This window comes from Spermophilus citellus (genome assembly GCF_964194105.1).
Source record: "Spermophilus citellus genome assembly, chromosome: 6".
NCBI classification, from domain to species: domain Eukaryota; kingdom Metazoa; phylum Chordata; class Mammalia; order Rodentia; family Sciuridae; genus Spermophilus; species Spermophilus citellus.
In genome coordinates, this window is record NC_138187.1 from 130,990,023 (window position 1) to 131,014,261 (window position 24,239).

Below are 24,239 nucleotides of genomic sequence, written 5' to 3' on the forward strand. Positions count from 1 at the left end.
AAGTGGACCTCTTAGAAGTCTGTGAACCGTGTGGGACCTGGTGAATCTCCTGGGAGGTGATCTGGCATGGGCATCTCAGTTCGAGTGTCTGAGCAGGTGCCCGCACCACGTCTTACATCTCTGCACTGAGACATGCAGGACACAGGTACTCGGGATCTCTGCTTGTTCCCTGCCCTCTAGCCCATGGGCACTGGTACCCATACCTGCCCGTGCCAGGGCAGACAGAAAGGAAGGGCACCGGGGCTTGCCTCACCCAGAGCCAGCAAGAGGAAACAGCCCTGGGTTAATCACCAAGCACTTTGCCCTCACATTAACCATTTCATGCTTCTTCTTCCTGTGTAATAACAGGAAAAATAATAAGGTTCTTGCTTAGAAAGGAATCTATTTTTTAGATAACAAGAACTATCTATATAACTTACAGTAAGTACTTTCATACCATATATCCTGAGAAACTTAGGAAGGAAATCCATGCTAGAATGGGATTTATAGAGCCCGGCAGGTGGTGTATGCCTGTAATCCCAGAGCTCAGGAGGCTGAGACAGGAGGATCACGAGTTCAAACCAGCTTCAGCAATTTAGCGAGGTGCTAATAAGCAAATCAGAGAGAATTTGTCTCTGAGCAAAATACAAAAAGTGCTAGGGATGTGGCTCAGTGGTTAAGTGGCCCTGGATTCAATCCCTGGTACCCTCCCTCCAAAAAAAGGGGGGGTTTGTATCTCCTCTCAGTTCATGGGTTTTATCATTTTATTCCAAATTTAATTATTTTGAATTATTTAAGCCATGTTATAATACGATTCTTCAAATCCTAATAGAGATGTACTTAAAATGATATCATGTATATGTTTTGTCTTCTTAATGACCTTAATGTAATGATTCAGAAAATAAGCTTTGGAATTAGATACATGGGTATAACATTCTAGCTCTTATTAATTTATTAGTAAATTCATAGCTGGGTAACCTTGGGCAAACTGCAACCTATCTGTTCAATCCATCCTCCACACCCTGGATCTGAAGTCTTCACCCTGGTTTTACAAAGCTTTTTCCCAGCCAGCCCTGCCTCTGCTGTTACCCCACCCTCCACCTGTCCTCGCCTTTCCTGCTGGCCCCTACGCATTCTTCACATCTCAATTTAAAATTCACTTCCTGAGAGCGGGCTCACCTAGGCCTGGCTAAATCCCACTCTGCTCACCAGAGCTTCCCAGACTTCAATAGGTAGACAAGAGTCAGCCTTGACCTTATTAAAATGCAGCAGGTTCTGATTTGGAAGTCTGGGTGGGGCCCCACTTTAGTATTTCCAACAAGCTCCAGGTGACATGTTGCTGCTGTAAGGAGCATCCTTGAGGGTGCAAGTTCCCTCAGACACCCACCATCTCCGTTAATGTTATGGGTCTTTCCTGACAGCCTGGAGGCCCTGGCAGCTCTTTGCCCTGTCCATGCCCCTAGCACAGTACCCGGATGAGAAGCACCCAAGAAATATTTGATAATTCACCTGAGCAATATCTATCTGGTCAAAGCAACAGGAAATCAATAAACAGTGTCAGTGGCCATTAATAAAAATAATATATCCTAATCAAGGCTTCTTAAAGGAAGACTCATGTCTTCTACTTCTTTTCCACCCCATATTAGCAACTGATTATTTTGTTTTGATATCAGGTCTTGGTCACTAAACCAAGACCTCAGAAGTAGTTGCTAAATGGAGAATAAAGGGACAAACAAGGGGCTCTGGTGCATGGCTCTGTACGAAGACACATCACACAAGGAATGGCATGATTAACCCATCGCCATCCTTTCTTACAGGCTAAATCCTTCCTCTACCAACTCCTAGCTAGGGCCAGTAGCACAGGATCTAAGCACACACACACAAAAAAACAGAGACCAAAGAGTTACTGAGCAAAACTCAGAGAAAACAAGTGACAGGCCAGGAAGGGGGGTTATTGTTTTAAAAATTATTTCCTTAGTCCTCAAAGAACTGGAACAAAGCAGGATTGTGCTGGCTGCCTCCCCTGCAAGAATTCACATTCTAAACCCGTCTAAATGCCAGTCTGAATGCTGCTCAGAACACAATTACTAAACCCAACAAGCAGCAGCCGCATGTGGGGGCTGCAATGTTCCCCTCCCACCAACTCTGCAGCAGCCTCTCTGCATTCAGCATTACCACTGCCCCCGCCCCTGTCCCCCTCCTCCATATTGTTCCCTTGGCCTACTCGGTGCTATGGCTTCCAGGCCACACAGCGGGCAGGGCCGTGTGCTGCTCAGAAGCTTCTAAACAAAATCATCACAAGGGAACCGAGAGATTGGGCTGGTTCCAGGACATCTGTCCCATCTGCGGAACTTGTGTCCTTCATCCTCAACCTCCAAAAGCTGAGAGAGGAAAGCAGAAACCTGGGGAGGCGTCGAACACTCCAACCAGGTGGCTACGGGGTCCGGAGAGCTGATCGCACAAAAGGGGTTGGGAACATCCATGCTCAAGTTCAAACATGGGGTCTTCAGTATTTCACAAAAGAAAAATAACCATGTGGCACTGAGGTGATGTCCCAAGGCTGCAGTATCAGAGCCACTACCAGGGGACAGACATCCGGAAGCCAACTGGACGGCTCAGGGGTTCCAGGTTCCAGTCAGCGCACTTCTAGGAAGTGCATCTGAAAGCCCATCTCTGTGAGCTGGAATTCTGTCTGCCTATCATCATGATCATGTGAGCCATGCTGAGTGTCATCAGCCAAAGTCGAGGCGAAAGGACAAAGGCAGCAAGAACCAAGGCACGTCCTTTACTCGGCAGCTCCCGAGAAGCAGAGGCCATTAGCATAAAGGACAGCTGGAGCCTGATTGAGGCACGACAGAAAGCAGAGGAGGATGAGCCTTGGGGAGGCTTCCGGGGAGGAGTGGCGGTGGACAGCCAGGGTCCCGAAAGCTTGAGGACGCAGCAGAGAGGCTAAGAAAGAAGGCATCAGTCATTTTACAAGGGGGTGTGGCTTGAGCAACAACCCAGGCTGGTCTTGGGAGGGACCTGGTTTGGATGGAGAGCACTGGAAAGGACTGGGAAGCTCTGAATGCCAGGACAGAGGGTTTTTTCCTTTTTAAAATTATGCAAATAATACAGAATGCATTCTTGCAGGAAAGGCGGGGGTGACGTAGAAGAAGCAAATGAGCCCCTCAACACTCTCCTGCACACAGGAGTCCCCTCCAGAGGCAGCACTGTTATGAGCCTGGCAGATGCCCTTCTGGAAGGCCAGAGACTGTTTGCAACAGGCCATGGGAAATCACTGGAGTTTGGGACAAGGACTGTGTCCAAACTGGATATAGTCAGCAGAAGTGAGCAGGTGACTCCTGCAAACCAAGAAATTCAAGGAATGATATGGAAGAGAGTGAATGGCGTGGGAAGAAAACAAGCAAACAAGCTTGACGATGACACTGAGATGGACCGTGGAAACCAAGACTAAGGGAGATCGAATGAAATAGAAAGGAGAATAGATGGCAAGCATTTTGCAGAGAAGGGGAGCCCAGAATTGCAAAGGTAAGGAACAAACCCAACGAAGACGATGGGAATATAGGATTTTCTAAATCAGGGTTAGAGCATCACCCAAGAGGATGAGGGAACTGGCCACAACACTAGATTAGAACTGAGCAGAACCCAGAGGGCTAGTTCAGCACCCCAACGTGGAAAAGAGTCCCTCGGAATGACAGAGGCCACCAAGAGGTGGTGGGGAGAAGGGTCTGTTTGGTATTTTAAAATCTGAGCAGTTATCTACCTCAGTGGCAAAGTAGCTGCTCTCGATTCATAGTAAATACTATGAACTGAAGATTTTCAAACCTAAATTACAAGGACCAAAACAAAACCAAAAAATTGGACATGGAAGACATCATTGGTTTCTTTCCCAACAAATAGTCCCTTCCTCTTCCCTGGGTTATAGGGCTCTTTCCCCACCTCCGCCCACCTCTGGTGCCACCATACTCAGGGAAGGTGGATCTTCTTCCTCCAGCTCCCAAGGAATGAGTCATGATTTGACCAAACCAAGCATGGTAATATCATCTCCTTTTGCTAGTTGTTGGTGTAGGGATGGGCATATGGTTAAGTTGGCTAATGAAGCAAGAGGAAGTCAGCTAGGGGAACTTCGGACAAATATTTTTATCTCTGTCAAAGACAGAGCAGAGGCCTGGCATTTTATTTCTACCAGGAGCTTGACTACTGTAGGACACGATACTTGGAATATGGCAGCCATCTCATACAATGAGGTGATCAGTCTGGGGACTAAGGAGTTGACAAGATAAAGATACCAAAAAGGAAATGCGAAAAGAGGCTGGTTCCTTTAGAACACAGTTCCTGCCCCCAACCTGGAACCAGCTACCTTCAGACGGCTTGTTATGAGAGGTAATTAGTGTCTTTTTCTGTTAGTTGTCTGAAGGCAGGTAAGAAGGAAATGGTGAACGAACCCACACCGGCTTTTACCAAGACCCTGCAATATTTCACCGGGGCTTCACAATTCCTGCTGTATACAGGACTTAGTGAACAAGAGAGGGAAAGGGGGAGAAGCTGGACAGAGGGGAGAACAGTCTTCAACTTCTGGAGCGGCCGCGAAGCAATGCTGCTCGATCAGCTCAGCTCAGTGCAGAACACACAGTGCAACTTAATCCAACTAACAACAAACACTGAGGGTGGATCTTCTGTGTACAAAGCCCTCTGGGGGAACAAAATGGTGAATGTCGCGTGGCCCACTACGGAATCTCTCCTCCTCCTTCCTTTTCACAATTACAGATTGAGTCCCAGGCCCTGCTGCTGGGGCGCTTCTTGGTCTTCTTTGTAGGTTCTGCTTCTTCTCCTGCATTTCCAGTGTAGCTTCTTCCCGGGGCCTCTTAGTTATTTCCTCTTCTTAGTCTCTGTAGCTGCCCTGCACAGCCTTACTGCTACCAATGGCTTCAACCACTCAGTAATCGCTCCCCTATTGATTTTTCATGTCCTTCCTTGTCTCCCACAATTAAATCCATATTTTGGGGTTCCTATTAACAATCTCCACATGGCTCTCCTATAGGAACCTGAAAAACCACATATTGGGGGCAAAGGCCCAGTGGGTGTGCTTCAGCCCAGCCAGGTGACTGTCCAATAGAAACATGATAACACACGCCTTAAACGCAATTTGACATTTCTAACACTCATATATAAAGAGTAAAGGAGAAATATGATATTATTTTAGTAGTAGGTTTTATTTAACCCCATATTCAAAGTGTTATCATTTCAACGTACCATCAATACATAAAAATTATCGGGAGTTTACATTAGACATAGTTACTAAGTCTTCAAAAGATGTAGTTTACATTTATAGTACTTCTTATGAGTCCAGTCACACTTCAAATGCTCAGGAGTCACATCAGCTGGCTAGTGGCTACTGTACTGGACAGAACAGTCCCAGGCCAACCAGCTGATAGCAGTGCATGCCAGAAGACCAGCTTAGACTACCCCTCTGTTTTTGAGCCACCAGATCAGAGCTTTATGAATGACTCGTGGCATGACCATCAGAAGAATCCTGCAACTGAGCACAGCTTAAATTAGTGACCTATAGAATTGTAAATAAACAATACGGTTGTCACTATACTTTGGGGTGGCTTGAGACACAACAATAGAAATTAACTAAAACAGTCCTAGCCAGTGCCACCATTCACTAAAGAACTGGAGCTCTTAAGAGTCAGGAAAGGAAGGGGTTAACTGTTCAAAGAGAGTAAAGAGGGGAAAGGCTACCCTAGCAGAAGCAGCCCATGAATGCATAGCTAGTTATGGGAGCATTCACTTTTATTCAACATCAACAAAGTCCCACATCTTCGACGTCAATTGCCCAACCCTGGGCCCCGTTCTGTCCTTATCTGTTATTTGCTATGGGACTTGTTAATTTACTCAATGAAAAAAAAAAGTCATAGCCTACAATGCACAAGGCACATCCTTGTTACCCAGTAGCAGCAGAGGAGCCCACAGAGTCTTTCCCCCTGGATCAGGGCTAGGTACAGGCTCTATGAAGGACAGGACAGGAGGAGATAATGGATGGCATCAGGTGTCCCTGTGGACTGGCTCAGTTTGGCCAGATGTTGGGCCGCAGCAGGTCAGTGCCACTGTTGTTATTTCCAGCCTGGGCATCTTGCCTTGCCCTGGCCTTACCAGGCATTTGAGCAGGCTTCTAAGCATCCCTAGGATGACCAATAATGCTTTCTGGGCCAACCTGCCCATCCCCACGCTGGGCCCCACATTCTTGATGATATTGAAAGAGAATCTCTTCTGACTCCTGTCCACTGCGGGATGCAGCTGTGTGCTCATGCGCCACTCAGAGCCTCTCAGCCTTGTGTCTCCAGGGCTGTGGGCCCTTTCCTCCAGCCCCAGACCCTGCGGCGGCGGCCAGTTTTGTGCAAGATGCACACTTCACACAGGCATCACCCAACAGTGCCTGGACTTGTGCTCACTTCCTGTACCTCCTGTTTCCAGCCCAAGGGCTTCATTCTGACTGAGGGGCGGGACCAAGCGGGTCCTATTCAGGAAGCCCAGGCATGTGCAACCCAGAAATGCAGAGAAATTGAGGCTCTGTGGATGAACCTTTGACCAAGGGGAAAGGTCGATGGACCATTCTGAGCAATGACCATTTTTACAGCCCTGAAAGCCTCAGCCATGGGTTGGGCTTAGTACCCAGAGGTGACCAGGTCTGTAGTGCATCCTCCGGCGGCTCATCCGCCCTCCCTGCGTCCCTTGCCTCTTACTTCACTCTGTTCTCTGGAACTGTGCTTCCTGAGAGAGCTGCAGCACGTCACCCTGTGCCCGAGGCTCTGCTTTCTAGGGACTCCAGACCAAGATGTCAAGTAACCTGTGACCCAGAAGGGAGCTTTATGCTCTGCCCTCAAAGAGGGCTTTGGGCATCTTAAGTCTAACGGCTTCAGTGGAGACCCAAACTCCTGGTTTCCTATGGAAACGCGACCTTCCCTGCCCATTCCCCTCTCCTGGCCCACCACCAGGGCACCAGACCTGGCAAGGGGGGATGCATGCCATCTTCATGCCCTCTACACCCTACCTAGGACACTGCCCCTTGCTTTCCAGGGACACAGGCATCATTTGGCTCAACTTCCTTTACTTAAGCTACTTAAAATTCTCCCTCTTCTGCCCTGTCCTAATATTTCTTCAAGCTAGCTTAGGAGCAAGAGGTTCGCAGCTCACTTCGCCTCTGAAATGCAGAGGCTGCCTGCTCTAGACCTGCCTTCCACGTGCACAGAGAATAGTCTAGTCTCCTCAGTCATGCTGAGGCCTTGTGAAGGCACACGCTAGGTCTCACACAGCTCTGGACCCCACGCTGCTTCCAGTGCCTGCACACGCTCAGTGAACACTACTTGAATGACTGGTGGGAGGAAGGGGGGGTGTTACCAAGGAGGCACCTGGTGGCCTCCATCCCAGGGGATTGAAAACCATGAGGAACTCTTCCTGTAGGCCTTATCCACACGAGTCAGCCATTTTTCCTAGGTGCTCTGCCTACCCCTGAGCACACATCTGAGGGCAGCTCTCAGAGAGGGGGCTGCACAGGAAGCCCTTGCTGCTCCTATTTGTTGCCTCTTTTACAGCCTCGAGGAAATCAACATCCTCTCATTTTTACACACAGAGCCAGGGGGAAGGGGAAGTCACTGCCAGAGGGGAATTAGCCTTTTAAACAGTAGCAGGATGCCCAGATAAGGTGGGGTCTGGTTACAATGAACAGCAGGCATTGACGTTAATGGATTCTACAAATTTGTTCTCTGAAGACCCGATGACAGCTCCCAGCCCCCAGATAAATATCGCCAATTACCACCGCTACACATGCCTTCCCTGGTTGCTCCTGGGATCTGGGAACCGCTAGAAGCCTCCAGTGTGTCACTGGAGGCAGGAAACCAGGGGTGATGCAGGTGGGGGGCAGGTGCCTGAATGGCCTTCTTCAGGGGAAAATGGCCTGGGAGGAAGAAAAAAAACCAAAGTCCCACATCTTCGACGTCATTTGCCATGTGGGAGGCGGTGTGGGTAAACCTGAATGGTAAACCATCAGACTCTATCCAGAAGGGCAGTACCATCTGCTGCCACAAAATAAAACGATGGAATGCTACTCCAAGCCAACAGAGATTCTGCAGATTAATCACCATATCTGCTGCCTTTGTCCTTTGATATCCTGGGTAAAGCAGCACTTGTACCAGATTGAAAGAATAATTTCTCATGACATCCATAATGGGTATCAGGCTGCCTTAAAAAATGTATACGTATATGCATGCATTAGTATATGTATATAACGCATGCATATATGCATATATATGTGTGTGTGTGTGTGTGTGTGTATACATATATGTGTGTATTTTTATATATATAGAAGCAACTTCTCTACCTGGCTAACAGATCCTGAGAATCAGAGAAAGTGATGATACAAGCTTTCTGGAATTTCTGCGCTTGGTTGCTACTGGCTTAACTTCACTGATAGTGATTTTTGTAAATCAACCAGGAAGAGAATGCTATATAATTATAATTTTCCTTAAATTTAAAAGACAATACTTTAGCTGGATGCGATGGCGCACACCCGTAATCTCAGTGGCTCAGGAGGCTAAGGCAGGAGGATCGTGAGTTCAAAGCCAGCCTCAGCAACCTAGCAAGGCCCTAAGCAGCTCAGTGAGACCCTGTCTCTAAATAAAATACAAAAATAGGGCTGGGGGTGTGGCTCAGTGGTTGAGTGCCCCTGAGTTCAATACCCAGTAACCCTCCCCCCTAAAAAAAACGACAATACTTTTAGTTTTGAAGTTTTACAATATCCCCTGGAGTTGCTCAAGAGACCTTGGGTTTTTGCAGACTTGGGCTGGAACTGTGAGATGACAAATCCAGAGGCTGGTCCCTCTTAGCCTTCACCTTCAATCACCAGTGCTCTGATGAATCCTGGAGTCATGCCCTCAATCTCTGTGAACTCTCAGCCAGACCTGGGTGGATCCCCAGGAGGACATGTGCTCCAAACCTTGAGCTGACGCTCATTCCAAAGCAGAAGTTGCTGGGCTTCCCAATTGTCCCCTCTTATTCTGGGGCAGCCTAAGAATATTTGGAGGTGACATAACCCCAAAGACAGTTGAGTTGTGGTGAAAACCAATCCACCCGATCGGTTATTTTTGCAAAATGTGCAGCCCTAGGCCCCTGCCTGACAGCACCCCCACCCTTTATCTTAGTCATTAATTCTTACTTCTTAATTTCCACCGTATGTGAGGTTCACCACCCACCACCAGCACCACCAGCACCACCACCATCACCACCTGGCATGCAGCTACCACAGATTACAACCATCTTATCTGAAGAAGTTAAGATGCATTAAAGCTTATAGGAAGCTGTTGTTTTGGTATAGCCTCCTACACTAGCCCAGCAGACCGGATCACACAGGATGGAGTCACTTGCATGCACTAAGGTAGAAACGGTTACAAAAAAAAAAAAGAAAAAAGAAAAAAAAAGAAAAAGAAAAATCAATCAATCAATCAATCAATCAGGAGATTCCAGTCAACCTGAGTCAGTGTAACAAGGACATGCCCTCTGTTTTAACCCTGCAAGGACAGTAACTTTGAAACAACCAATCTGCTTTTTGTTCTCTTCTTGCTTTCTTTATAGCCTTTTTCTGCCTAACAGGTTGACCTCCTCTCCTTGGCTCAAGGGGAAACTTGTTCTCTTTTAAAGAATGAAATACTGCCCAAGTCTAACTCCAAATAAAAGCCAATTAGTTCTTGAAACTAAATTCCTTGTCATGTTGTCTTCTGACAGGTGTGACGAGTGGGAGCCCTTGGTGTCCGGCTCTGCTCTGCACCACAGTGAGGAGAGTCCAGAGCCTGGGTAGATTTGGCAGACAGGGGTACAGACAGATAAATGCTGAGGGCAAAGAGGGACACAAATTTGAATGGACACCAGTGAGAGGGAAGTCAGAAGAAAACCCAAGAGACCATTTGCAACCTCTGGTAGTGAACCGTGGATAACGGGGTCACTTGGTCATGAGGCCTGGGGACAGACGACTACCTTCTAACCCTACCTCCAGGTGCATGGGAGCCAGACTCTCCAGGCTGTTTACCCACTAATCTGTTAATAACAGATCCATATTTCCAACCTTAAACTTCCAGAATCAAAAGAAAATTAGGCTCCTCAAAAAAAAAACAAACAAACAAAAATAAAAAAAAAGAGAATTACCATCTGATCCAACAATACCCACTTTTGGATAGACAATCAAGAGACATGTGTGCCTCTGTGTTCAAGGCAGCATTTTTCACATGAGCCCAAAGGTGGGAACAACCCAGATATCCACTGATCGACGAATGGATGAACAAAATATCACATATTCATTACAAGGGAATGTTATTTGGCAATGGAAAGAAATGAAGTAATTATACAGGCTGTGGCATGGATAGATCTTGGAGATACTATGCAAGTGGAATAAACCAGTCACAGGAAGGACACATGCTATAGGACTCCACCTACATGAGGTCCCTGGAGCAGCCAGATTCATAGATGGAAAGGAGAATTGGTAGCCAGGGAGAGAGGGAATTGGGAGTTAGTGTTTCATGAATAGAGTGTCAGTTTGGGAAGTTGAGAAAGTTCTGGAGATGGATCTGGTGGGGATCCTCGTGTAAAGGTGTATGACACTGTCAATGTACTGAGTGCCATGACCTGCACACTTAAGATGGTTCAAGTGGCACATTTTAGATTGTATATATTTTGTCTTTTTATTTTTTTGGTACCAGGGATTGGACCCAGGAGTGCTTAACTACTGAGCCACATCCCCAGCTCTTTTTATTTTGTATTTTGAAACAAGGTCTTACTAAGTTGCTTAGGGCCTTGCTAAGTTGCTGGTGGCTGGCTTCGAATTAACAATCCTCCTGTTTCAGCCTCCTGCATTGCTGGGATGACAGGCATGCACCACTGTGCCCGACTATTTTGCCATAACTTTAAAACAAAGCAAATCAAAGAGAAGCTCTTCCTGTGATGAAAAAATAATCGAAAGGGGGAGGATAACGGGACACATCATTTGGAATCACAAAGGGCCTGCAAACTCTTAAAAACCTCTAGTTGGGGGATGGGGATATAGCTCAGTTGGTAGAGTGCTTGCCTCACATGCACAAGGCCCTGGGTTCAATCCCCAGCACCAAAAATAAATAAATCAATGAATAAATAAATAAATAAAACACTAAAGTCAGGCTAACTAGTCTCCAACAAAGAAATGTCCATTTTATTTATTTATTTAGGACTGAGGGTTGAACCCAAGAGCCTCAACCACTGAGCCACATCCCCAGCCCTGTTTATTTTTATTTTGAGACAGGTTCTCACCAAGTTGCTTAGGGCCTTGCTAAACTGCTGAGGTTGGCCCTGAACTTGTGATCCTCCTGCCTCAGCCTCCCAATTGCTAGAATTACAGATGTGCACCACCACATTTGGCTAAGAAGTGATCATTTTTAGAAGCACACACACCAATCCCTGGGTTCTAGTTCCAGATTTGCGGCTAACTAGTTATATGACACTAAGTAAAGGTGTCACTTCTCTCTGGACCTCAGTTTACTCATCTGTACAAGGGGTTGGACTGATGAACAAAGCCCCTCTCAACTAGCCCAAAATATGGTCCTGAAGCAGCACCTGGGGGGCATATGAAAAATGCAAATGATCGAGCCCCATTCCAGACTTGCTCAATCAGAAACTCTGTGTGTGGGCCAGCAATCTGGCCTTCACAAGTGGAATTCCATGATACAACTGCTGAGATAGAACATTTTATGTTTTTAGAACTAATAGTGATTTGGGTAAGCCACAATCTGAAGAAAATAAATAGTACAAAATCCTAAAAGCATCAAACAAATGCATTAGCAAATGAATAGAAATATGGAAGATCATTACTTTTTAAAAAAATCAGGTGTAAACATAAAGTAGCAAATCAACTTCAAAAAACTCAGAATTAATATTCCCAACTGAGTGCTGTTCTTAGGATTTGTAATAGCCTTCCACCTGTTGTCCTCATGATGCACTTATTGCTCAAAACACTTTTGAAATTCGATCTACCACCTACTTCTGAGTCAGTATCAAGGCTGAATAAAATCAGCTTCATTTGTTTGGAACTAAAGCTCTCTTCTTCCGCTTGATCCTAGACTTACTGTCCTGATTGGGCTTCCAGAAATCAAATTCTCTCTAAAAGGAAGAAGATTGCCCGTCATTGAGGAGATTCAAAGAATGTGCGGCAGGCTCAAAGGCAATTTCCAAAGCACCTCTCAAATGTGTTTTGTATAATGACAAAATTCTATGTGTGACATCTCAGAGGCCCATCTGGAAAGAGGCAGCACTTGCTTCCCTGAGATTCAGAACTGCAGGTCATTCTCAGGGAATAGAAACTAGCTCTTAAATGGGAGAGGAACTGTCTCACCATTCTACAGGTCAAGCAACCAAGGCTGGAGGGACACAGGAATGTGGTTAGGGTTACAGAACTCATACAGGGAGCCAGAAATTCACTTAAAGAATCCTGAGCTGGGCATGAGTGGCACACTCCAGTAATCCCAGACACTCAGGAGGCTGAGGCAGGAGGATGGCAAGTTTAGCGAGGCCCTAAGCAATTTAGTGAGAACCTGTCTCAAAATAAAAAATAAAAAGGACTGGGGTTGTGGCTCAGTGGTTGAGGACTCCTGGGCTCAAATCCCCAGTACAAAAAAAAAAACAAAATCCTGATTCGGCTCACTGCCTTTGAACTGGGAGAGGGGGGACAAGACCAGTAAAAGGCCCCACCCGCCAGGCTGTGATGTCAAGTCAGAAGACATGAGGCTCCCGGCCCTGCCACTTTCTTCATAAAACAAAAGACTCTTTTAAATTTACTGAATATTTTGGCACCAGCCCTGGTCAATTCTTTCTCCTTTGGTGGGTTGAAATATTTCTAGCATCCCACAGAGTCCAGCAAGAGCAAAGAGACTGGAAGATTCTTTCTCTATCAAGCCATGCAGACTTTCTGGTCTTTGGGAAGGAGGTGCCCGGGGGACTGTGCCCAGGGGAAAGAGGCGGGCGAGAGCAAAGGCTTTGTTCTCTGGGCTGCTGGCCACTTGGAACTCCTGGCTGGCCTGGCTGGGGTACTTCCTGATGGCTCCACCGGGTTACTCTAAAGTGTTCGTTTGATAATATATCAAGGTATTTTGCTAATCCCACCCTCACTCCTCTGAAGGCCTTTAAAGTCATTGTCATCACTTTATGGGCTTCTCCCCCAATCCCATAGGGCATGAATCTCCAGGCACACATGAGTTTTCACTGCCTCTCTTTCCTGTATAATTCTCCCTCAAGAATTGAGTGGTAGAGCACTTGCCTAGCACATATGAGGCCCTGGGTTCAATCCTCAATGTCACATAAAAATAAATAAAATAAAGGTATTGTGTCCATCTACAATTATATATATATATAATGTGGGTGTGTATATATATATATATATATATATATATATATTAAAGGATTAAGCCAGGTGTGTTGGTGCACACCTGTAATCCCAGCAGCTTGGGAGGCTGAGGCAGGAGGATGGCAAGTTCAAAGGCAGCCTCAGCAAAAGCGAGGTGCTAAGCAACTCAGTGAGACCCTGTCTCTAAATAAAATACAAAATAGCGCTGGGGATGTGGCTCAGTGGTCAAGTGCCCCTGAGTTCAATCCCCAGTATCCTCTAAAAAAAAAAAAAGAAAAAATAAATAAAAAGGAAAAAAGAATTGAGACTGAGTGTTCAATGATATATGTGACTTCTCTTAATTTTCCATAGCATCCAGCAAAGCACTAGATACAGTGTAGGCATGTAGCTGTCATGTGGTTTCAAGGACAATGATGACATCATCATGTACACCTACTGTGTTCTGGACATTCAGATGAGTGCACAACTGATGTGTGCCACCTCAGTTCAGCTCATATCAGCACTGTGTGCAATTAACTTTATCTTTCAAACTTGAGGCTCAAAAAAGTTAAGTAAAGCTGGGCATAGTGGTGCACACTTATAATCTCAGAGACTTGGGAGACTGAGGCAGGAGGATTACAAGTTTGAGGCCAGCCTCAACAATTTTATGAGACCCTGTCTCAAAATAAAAAGGGCTGGGGATGTGGCTTAGTGATAAAGGACTCTTAGGATCAATAACCCCAGCAAAAAAAAAAAAAAAAAAAAAAGTTGAGTAAAGAGCCTTTTCAAGCAGAAAAGCTCTTAATAGGACAGCTATTAAGTCCCAAAGCAGAGCTCTTAATAGGACTGCTTCTAGTACTGCTCACTCCCAAAGTTAAGAAGTTCAAACACGGATCTTCTGCTGGAGGTGCTCACTCCAGCAGAGAGCAGGATGAATTTATTTCAACCTCCAAAATCAGAGCTTAGCATTTGCAAGTGAGGTGCAGAACAGGAACCCAGCGTGCTGAATATTGTTGCCACATCTCACTGTCACCTGGGTCCTCTCTCCTGGCCAAGAGATGGAGGAAAGAACAGGTTGGGCATCAGCACAGACGGGCTGGGTCCCAGCTTTCCTGTAACTCTCAGCCTTCAGCACCTCATCCCTGCATGGAGGGCTCTCCGTGCCTTATAAAGGGCTTCCCGGCTTCACAGGTCTGCCGCTCTGTGACAGGCTGTGGAAGCTGCTGTGGCAGCAGTCATCACGTGCTGCTGGCACCCGCCAGGCTGCAGACAGTGGAGAGCTGATGCCAGAGATAGGACCTTACCCAGGCCTGCTCCCCAGGAACCTGACCCTGCTCCCCCTCAGCCACCGGCAAGCTCTGACAGTCTTCCATGGAAAACACTGACCTCTGACCTGGTGGGTTCCCAGCTAAACAAAGAACTGCAAGCTGCTGAGCCGGGGACCATCCTCCGGAGGCCTGGGTCATCTTCCACCTGCCAGCTGACTCCCGTACCCACACATGCTCCATGCCCCAGCTGCACAGGCCACAGGAGGGGGGCCGGTGCTCCCTAGAGGAGCCACCATGACTTCAATGAGATGCGATGGCGAAGGGGCCAGAAAGCAGAGTTTATGGGTCACTGCTCCGGTGCACTCCCAGCCCTTTGCAACTGTCACTCAAATTCAGGCTTTCAGGGCATGAAGCGCCCTCAACTTAACTGCTTCACCTTGTTCTCTAAGAGTTCAGCTCCATCTCAACCAGGCACATGCTGCCCCACGGCCCACGAGGGCTTGCCCCATGTGGTTTCCAACTTCACACCAACCAGGCCCTCTGCTCCCCTGTCTTGTGTTAAGCCCCACCCCTCCATCTAACTACTGTTCAAGAACTGCTTCCAGAAAAGCCTCTGGAGACCACCTCCCGAGCGTCCCACTCCAGCCCTTGTGTGTGTGATTGCCAACAGCTCTCTGCTGGTTTCCCAAACTTGACTGACATATAGACATCTTCCAAAAGGAAAAGAAAATCTCCCAAATTCCCATGAGCCTATTTGAGAACCCCCCCAGGGGTAAGATAACCCAGTGTGAGAGACACTGTCTTAAACCCAAATGCATTTCTATGAAAAAATGTCTTTCACTTGCAAATTAGAATTGCAAATGAGCAGTTTTATCTTTATAAAGGGAAAACAACAGAAAAGCAGATTGTAAACATTCTCCCAGAATTCAGTGAGAGGCCGGGGACCACAGAGGTTGTCATTCATTCAACAAATAGCTCTTGGCAGTGGGATTGGGGGTGAAGAAGACATTGTCTCGCACCCCTGGAGCTCACCTTCCAGTTGGGGGAGATGGAGAGTAAATGATAAGTGCAGGCCCTGTGGAAAGTGCTAGAAGAAATACAAAGCCAGAAAAGAGAAGCAAGGCATGCAAGAAGAAAGGGTTGGTTTTAGGTGGGGTGGTTGGGAACAACATCAAAACAGAGACCTGGGTCAGATCAAGGGGTGACCTGGGAGGTCACGGGAAAAACAGCTCCATACAGAGTAGCCAGGGAAGGCCCCAAGGTTGGAATATGGAGGGAAAGGCCAAGGACCAGGGTGGCAGGACAGGGGGAACTTGGAGGAAGAGCATGGGAGATGAGAATAATGAGTGGGAAGGGCTGGGCACACAGTGCCTTGTGCACTATGCGCTTACGTCTGATTTTATGGGAAGCAGGAAGGGAGGCTGTACAGAAGGGAGGCTGTACAGAAGGGAGCCTGAATGGGAGCATGTAAAATGCCAAGGAAAAAAATGACTCAACCCTCCCTGTTAAAGCACAGCAAGACAGATTTCATTCAGGACCACTGTGGTAAGCATGAGACTTTGCAGTGGGAGAGACTGAGCTCAACCTCTCATCAGCCCGGGTTAGGTGGGAATTTATAGTCTAGAGGCAGGGGTGGGGGGCAGTGGATGGAAATTACTAAGGGGCGTTCTCAGGGGTGAGTGAGATCCTGGCTTAAACCCACCTAAGTGGATTTTTGCTGAAGTCTGGCCAAGGTAGTGTGACATCACCCAGGGGATGAGGACCTGGTCAGATATTGGGGGGCAGAAGGGGGGGGGGTCTTGCTGACTCAGCAGGATCTTGCTGACACTGGTTTGTGCACTGGGCTCAGGCGTGCTCGGAGGAGGCCTGGGAGCTGGAGGTCTGGTCACGCCAAGACTGTGTCGGAAGCAGGAAGCAGTGGTTTCCCTTCCCTGGCCTGCCTTGTCTGTGACTTTCAGGTGCCCTGGTTTCCCCATCAGACTGGGAGCTCGTTGAGGGAAGGGCTGTGTCCTCTCTCATACAGCGGCTCCCTGAAGACATGAGCGACATCGCTCTCTACCTTTTGACCCCTTCCTTCAGCATCCAGGACAGGGCCCACTCACAGAACTGGGAGCACCTCCAGCCCAGAGATGAGCTCCCGGGAACTGCTAGCATCAGCTCTGGCAGGCTCCAAAGTCAGAAGAGGACAAGGGTCACTTTTGCCACCACTGGACAAGCTTCCCTATCCTGGATTGCACTGTCCCAACTCAATGCCCAGTGGCTCTGCACAGGTGCGACCTGCACAGGTGCACACACCCCAGGGTGTCTGGACTAAGGAATGGGCTGGTCAACCTGGGGTCCCCAGGACTCAGAGGGAGCACAGGCAAAGCTGGTCTCCGCCCCCACGTTGAGGCTCTGTTGTGGGGAACGTGGGGGATACTCTGACACCAGGCCCCGCATCAATGCAACAAACGGCCTGCTGCCTCCACCCGCAGCCTCCACCCCAACCACTGCCACTGCCCCAGGAGAGCCTCAGTTGCCCGTATCCATAGCAACCAGCATTTGTGCCTTGCTGTCCCAGGAGGCGGGCGGGCGGGAGGGCAGCTCTCTCTGTGTCGGCTCATTCTGTGAAGCGACAGCATCTCTCCAGCTGGTGTGGGAAGCCTGCAATTCCTGAAAGCAGTGTCCTGGTCCACCTTCATCTGTTTCCTCTCTGGGTCAGCAAGGTGCACATGGACATGGGCGTCGATTAAAACACGGGACCTTCTCCTGGCTTCTCTCTGAAGTCAATCTTGCGCAAAAGCTTGCTTTTACGATACCTGGGAACTCAATGCGAGAACCAGCAGGAAAACAACCTGAACCCAAATCTCACAGCTGGGAGGGACCAGAGAGGTTCTGCTGCCCTTTCTGAGCCAGACTGAACCTCACCCCATCTCACTGTGAAAAACTCAAGCTTTTATTTTTGAAATATATTAAAAATTAAAATTAAAAAAAATTAAAATGCCAACAATAAACACTCCTTTTCTTCCACACCTCAGAGAGCCCAGCCACTCCTGGGACTGTCATCCCAAACCTTTTAGCCTGGGTAGGAAGAGCCCGCTAAGTTTAACCCTATGGTCTGCACAGGTATACCTCTTCCATATGAGCAAGGATGAGGGGTGGACTGGGACCAGCTCAGATATTTGCTTTAACAAAAGAGGCTCAGGTGTTTGTTTTAACATAAGTCATTTACTTCCCCTGCTACCGACACACAGCTGGGTCTACTTTCTGACTAGAAAATATGGTCAAACTCACTACCCAGGCCTCCTGCTGGAACTGGGCATGGCACACCTGCTTCCCCCAGAATGAGAAGGACAGCACCCCCTGCTGCTCCCGCCCCATAGAACCCCAAACCATCTGCTCCCTGGACAAGGTCAAACCAGACCAGAAACTGACCCTCCCTTGCACTTGGACACTGCCTCCTTACTGCAGTCCCCTTCTCCCTCGAAGATGCTAAATTTTCCTTGAAATAAACACAGAATCAACAGCTGACCCCCTTCAGCAAGATTCCCTTCTCTCTGTCCCCTTTTGCAGTCTTAGGAAAGAACCTCGAGTCCTTGTCTTCGTTCCTTCTCCCTTCCCAAGTAGCCGCCCTGGGCTGGGGCTGGGGTCAGGGGTAGAGCACTTGCCTCGCACCCATGAGGCCCTGGGTTCCATCCTCAGCACCACACAAAAATAAATAAATAAAGATATTGTGTCCATCTATGACTAAAAGAAGAAGAAGAAGAAGAAGAAGAAGAAGAAGAAGAAGAAGAAGAAGAAGAAGAAGAACCGCCCTATTTGCGAAATAAAAATGGACCCAACAGTCCTCTATAATGTCAAGAGAAAAATGTGCCACTTGGCTGCTCCCAAATGCTGTGAGGAAGCACATCTGCTGGGGGTTTTCCAAAAGCGCATTCCCAAGACTTAAGAGGCTGGCCTGTCACCTCTACCTTCCACCCCTAGGGCCTCTGCCCCACACTTCAGGTTCTGCATAGGCGAGCACAAAGCCAAGGGCCCCCGGTCCTGCTGGCTCTGCAGGGTGCAGAGGGCCCCCCTGAGCCCCAGTTTCCTCATCTGTAGAGTGGGGCTTGCTGTATACCTACCTTACAGATTATTTTGCGGGGTTAATGGGGGGGGGGAGGAGAAGATATACATGAGCCAATGGTCAAATGTACATGAAGTTGGTTGTTATCAGCGATGACTTTTGTGGGCCACAGAGTTTGTAAGAGCAGATACCACCTCGCATTCCCCGCACTCAGTGCCTTGCACACTGTAGATATTTTAAAATTTGATTTAAAAATTAAAAAGTAAATCAATTGATCGAGCTGCAGACCTCAGGCTTGATTCCCACTGGTCTGTACCCGCTTCTGCCCCAAGACCAGCCTGGTGCAGCGAAGCTCCCCGGAGGGGAAGGTTATCCTCACATGACCTCTTTCCACTCCAGAGAATCTCCAATAAAATCAAACTGCAGGAAGAAAATGCTCTAGGAAAGGCAGTCTCCCTGCAGACCACCCCACCAGCACTGGCCAGGCCTTTCCAAAGACCGGTCCCCCTCCCCTCCTCCTGGATGGTATTCAGCAGCCCATAATGAACCCCCAGGGGACTCCAACCCATGGCAATTAACACCCTTCCAGCTGGGAAGGAGTCAGCTCCAGGATGCCCAGACCTGCCATTCCCCTTCCCTCCTCCAGAAAGCACCAACGGCTGCCTGCCACGGGAGTCAGGAGGACCCCAGATCAAAGAGAAGAACCTGAGAAAGGGAACAAGGGTGGCCAAGAAGCTGGGTGATGTGCACAGGGGGATTCATGCTGTTCTGTCAACCTTTGTAGATGCTGAAAAATAAAACCTTAATTATAATTTTACCAGAACTAGGACAAAGGGGCCCAAAGGGTTTTTCTTTTCAAATCAGAGGAAACTCTAGGCTGGATTTCCATCGTAAAAGAAAAATTTGCCTTTGAAGTTTCAGAAGTGAAAGGTAGAGTAGAGAGTGTTGGCCTGTGTGAGCCTGGGCAAGTAACTTAACCTCTCTGAGACTCTGCTCAGTTCTTCTACCCTTAAAACAGGTTCTGGCCCTCCTCACATGGCTTCCATACAAAAGAAGGTGTCTCTTATGGAATTAGCATAATATCTTTAATTTTTTTTTTAGTTGCAGATGGACACAATACCTTTATTTATTTGTTTTCATTTTTATGTGGTGCCAGGGATCGAACCCAGTGCCTTATACATGCTAGGCAAGTGCTCTACCACTGAGCCACAACCTCAGCCCCGAATTAGCATAATATCTTGAACTAACACATAGAAGACGCTTGATAAAATTTCATTTTGTTCCTTTCCTTGGTGAACAAAGATGTTCTATTGTATTTTTGTATTAAAGAGGCTTATTGGAATCAGACTCCGGGAGTCAGCTGCTGGCCAAGAGTAACTAAGACACAATGAAAGAAAAAAAAAAAAAACAATTCTAGAGATAGGCAAACCTCCATTGCCTGGGAAACCGGTTTCCATCCACAGTATCCATCCACAACTGAGGTATTTGGAACACATCATTTGCCACAGAGGCAGGGAGCAGACCAGGAGCAGGAAAGCAAACCCCTCCAGGCCCTTGGGCAACAGCAGGTTTAAGCAGGAGGACCTGCTAGGAGGTGCTGAGCATTTAAATACCACAGTGCCTGAACAGATGCATGTGTGTCACTGTGTATAAGAGGAGCATCACTCACATCACCCCAAGGAGGAAGCAACCCAGATGTCCATCAACCAATATACAGGTACACCAAATGTGCTACAGACATAAAATGGAACATTACTCAGCCTTAAAAGAAATAAACTCCTAATACTTCTTGAAATACGATGAAGCTTGACGACACTATGCCAAGTGAAATAAACCAGGCACAAAAAGACAAGTATCACGTGATTCCGCACTTATCTGAGGTTCTTAAAGTAGTTAAAGTCATGGAGGAAGAATAAAGAATGGTGGTTCTCAGGGGCTGGCAGGAGGGAAGAATGGGGAGTTAGTATTCAATGGGCACAGTTTCAGTTTGGGATGAAAAATTCTGAAAGTAGGTAGTGGTGATAGTTATATGGCAGCATGAATGTACTTAATGTCAAGGAACTGTATGCTTTAAAATGGTTAAAATGAACCAGGTGTGGTGATGTGCAATTGTAATCCCAAAAGTTCAGGACTCTAAAGCAGGAGGATTGCAAGTCTGAGCTCAGCTTGGGCAACTTAGTGAGAACCTATCTCAAAAGAAAAAAAAAAATCAAAGAATTGGGGATGTGTCAGGTGTGGTGGTGCACACCTGTAATACCAGTGGCTCGGGAGACTGAGGCAGAAGGATTACGAGTTCAAAGCCAGCCTTAGCAATTTAGTAAGGTCCTAAGCAACTTAGTGAGACCCTGTATCCAAGTAAAAAATAAAATGGGCTGGAGATGTGGCTCAGTGGTTAAGTGCCCCTGGGTTCAATCTCTGGTAGTACAAAAAAGAAAAAAGAAAAAAGAAAAAATGATTGGGGATGTAGCTCTGTGGTAGAGCACATTTCTCGTATATGCAAGATGCTGAGTTTTGTCCCTAGGACCACAAAAGGAAAACAACACAACAACAACAACAAAAGACGATAGGGGGAGAAAGAAAGAAAGGAAGGAAGGAAGGAAGGAAGGAAGGAAGGAAGGAAGGAAGGAAGGAGGGAAGAAGGGAAGAAGGAAAGAAGTTAAAATGGTAAATCATATGTTGGGTATATTTTATCACAATGAAATAGTAATACTAACAAAAAGAAGAAAATTTAAAACAACATAATGACAACATCTTGGCTTCAATTTACATTCCATTTCCCCAAGAGCTGAGAATACCCTCAAAATATGCTCCCTCATAGCGAGGGGTCAAATAGGTCCTAGAAAGGTTAGGTAGACGGCAGCAAGTCCTTAGTTCCATGTCCTTCTTTACCAAGCTCTTACCTAGGATCACCCTGCCATGTCAGAATCAGTCTTGTCTACTGCCCCTCCCACCCACCCAAGGAGAGGCAGAGCTCCAGACCTGAGCCCCTGGTCTCCATCCAGGACCTGCAACACCCAAGCTCCCTGCTGCATGGCCTCCGACACCTCCCTGCTGGCTAGAACATGCATCTCGCTGTCTCAGGCTGGGTCTGACCAACATGTGAAGAGCTGACCTTTTCAGGGTGCCAGTTAGCTCTGCCACCCCACCCAGGGCTGCTCTCTGGAGTTGAGTTCCTCAATAGGACCACAGAATTCCAAGGTAAACAGTCCCAGGAGAGCAGCTTTCACACCCACCTGGATGCCAAGGATGGCAGCAGCAAGCAACAAAAATCACCTCTCTGCTCCCACAGGGTTTCCCTCCTGAAACCCTACATGCATTTCATGGTTGACAGTGCAATCCGCCATACCTTGAGTCCCTCAACCACAGGCCAACACTTCCTCAATTCTCCTCTTCCTACAGTTTCCCTAGGCTCTTGGCTGAAGTGGGTGGAGGACGGGATCTTTCTCTTGCCACAAATCCAAGGTATACCATGTTTATAGATAAGGGCAGAGAGTGTTCCAAAAGATGCAGAGATGGAGGATCTGCCTGCAGGAGTTATACTGTATGTCCCCCCCAAACTGTTATTCCCCCCTGAAGCTTATCAAACTCTAGAAGTGACACAAAAAACAGACTGCATACTCTATGGTTCCCTTTAGGTGGAAAACCAAATCTACAGAGGCAGAAAGCCCTTCAGAGGTTGCGTGGGTCTAGAGGCTGGCGGGAGGGGGATTGGATGCAAATAGGATGAGAGGACTTTAGGGGGCAGTGGAAATGCAGACTGTCTTCATTGTAGGAGTAGTCACAGGGGTGTATACATTTGCCAAAACTCACCTGACTGCACCCTTAAAATAGGTACTGAATGTAAATTATACCACAATACAGGTTATTTTAGAAGTTAAAAGGAAAACAAACTAACAAACTCCTTAAGAAATGGGACAGGAGAGTCACATGCTAAACCAGTAACTTAAGAGGCAGATATGAAGGGCTCAGGAAGAAGACAACCTATGCCCCCAAGGGCTGGACATTTACCAGGAAACTCTGTGCTGCCTACAAGAGAGCTGCAGACCCCTCTTCCCTCACTTCTTACCAACCCCAGGATTGCAGAGCGAGGCAAACAAAGATTCCATGAGAACCTTCACTCTGATGGATGTCGGAGTCCCAAATGTTCCTTCAAAAATTAGTTAATAACATCCTGTCTTGGCTGGGGATTTGTGGAGGAAGGAACAGGGGGCTGGTACCTACCAGTGGCTCCTGGAAGTGTTTAAACCCATTACCATGTCACAATGTCACAGACAGCATCTTCCCCTACACAGAGGCCCCAGCAGGGGAGCAGAGGGCGTGGGGCTGGGGAGAGCTGGAGAAAGACCAGCCAGAGAAAGGGAGCTTCCTGGCTGCAGCACACAGGTCTTGAGCTCCCAGGCCTCCCTGATGATCTGCAGACATTCTGCAGAATGTTCCCTCACAGCCTGTTTTTAAGGAAAGGGAACACTTTAAATGTCTAATAGTGTGTTACTCAGACACCTCCAGACTCTTTACTCTGTCCTTCCTTCCCTTTCTACCGCTCAGGCACGTGTGAGATCTGGGAGGCAGGGGGCAGTTCCTCACACTCTGGGTCTAAGCTGGGGGCTGAAGCAGCTGAGGCTGTTGTTTCCCTCTTCCCTTCAGGCTCTGCTGTGGGAGAGAGGCCAGGGACACAGGAGGGGGAGTTTGGAAGAAGGAACATGAACCTGAAGCTTGGGTGTGCATACACTCAGAAATCCAGCTGGGGGGTGGGGAGGTGTAGCTCAGTGGTAGGGCTCTTGCCTAGCATGTGGGAGGCCCCAGGTTCCATCCCCAGCACTGCAAGAAAAAAAAAGTGAAAAAAGAGAGAAATCCAGTTCCAGAATAATAGAATTTCAGGTATGTGGTGCACACCTGTAATCTCAGCGGCTCAGGAGGCTGAGGCAGGAGGATGGCAAGTTCAAAGCCATCCTCAGCAACTTAGCAAGGCCCTAAGTAACTCAGCAAGACTCTGCCTCAAAATAAAATACAATACAGGGCTGGGGATGTGGCTCAGTGGTTGAGTTCCCTGAGTTCTATCCCTAGTACAATTAAAAAAAAATTAGGTGTCCAAACCAACACCCCCTGTTCAACCCACTTTCTAAACAGAGACTTGTTCCAGGGAAATATAGGCCACAAATCCTGACTCTTATACTTAAGGGCAAGTCACTTAACCTCTCTGCTTCGCCAGCTATAAAAGGAGGATTGTGGTATCTGCCTCATCAGGTTTTCAAAGGCACTAAATGAGGACATATATCAAAAGAATGGAGCAGTGACTAGGGACAGCCAGCAAGCATCACGGTACCCCCTGGCACCCCACCCTCTCATTCTGACCTAACTCAGTCTAGACCGATGTGGGAAGTTACTTCTCCTTTTCCAGAAGTGATTATAAGTGAGGGGCTGATCCCACCATGAGGACTCCTTTCAGTTTCCTGTACCAGACGGACAGCTTGCTGTGTCCACACCAGAAATCTACCAGAGGATGCTCTGTCTGCACTGAGATGCAAATGTGGGCCCTTAAGTACTTTTA

General features: G+C 47.5%; 1 protein-coding gene across 1 annotated transcript in view; it reads right to left on the reverse strand.

Annotated features, from left to right (window-relative positions):
• Positions 1–24,239, reverse strand: part of NFASC (neurofascin) — a 175,289-nt gene that overhangs the window by 109,204 nt on the left and 41,846 nt on the right. The gene's annotated exons all lie outside the window — the stretch shown is intronic.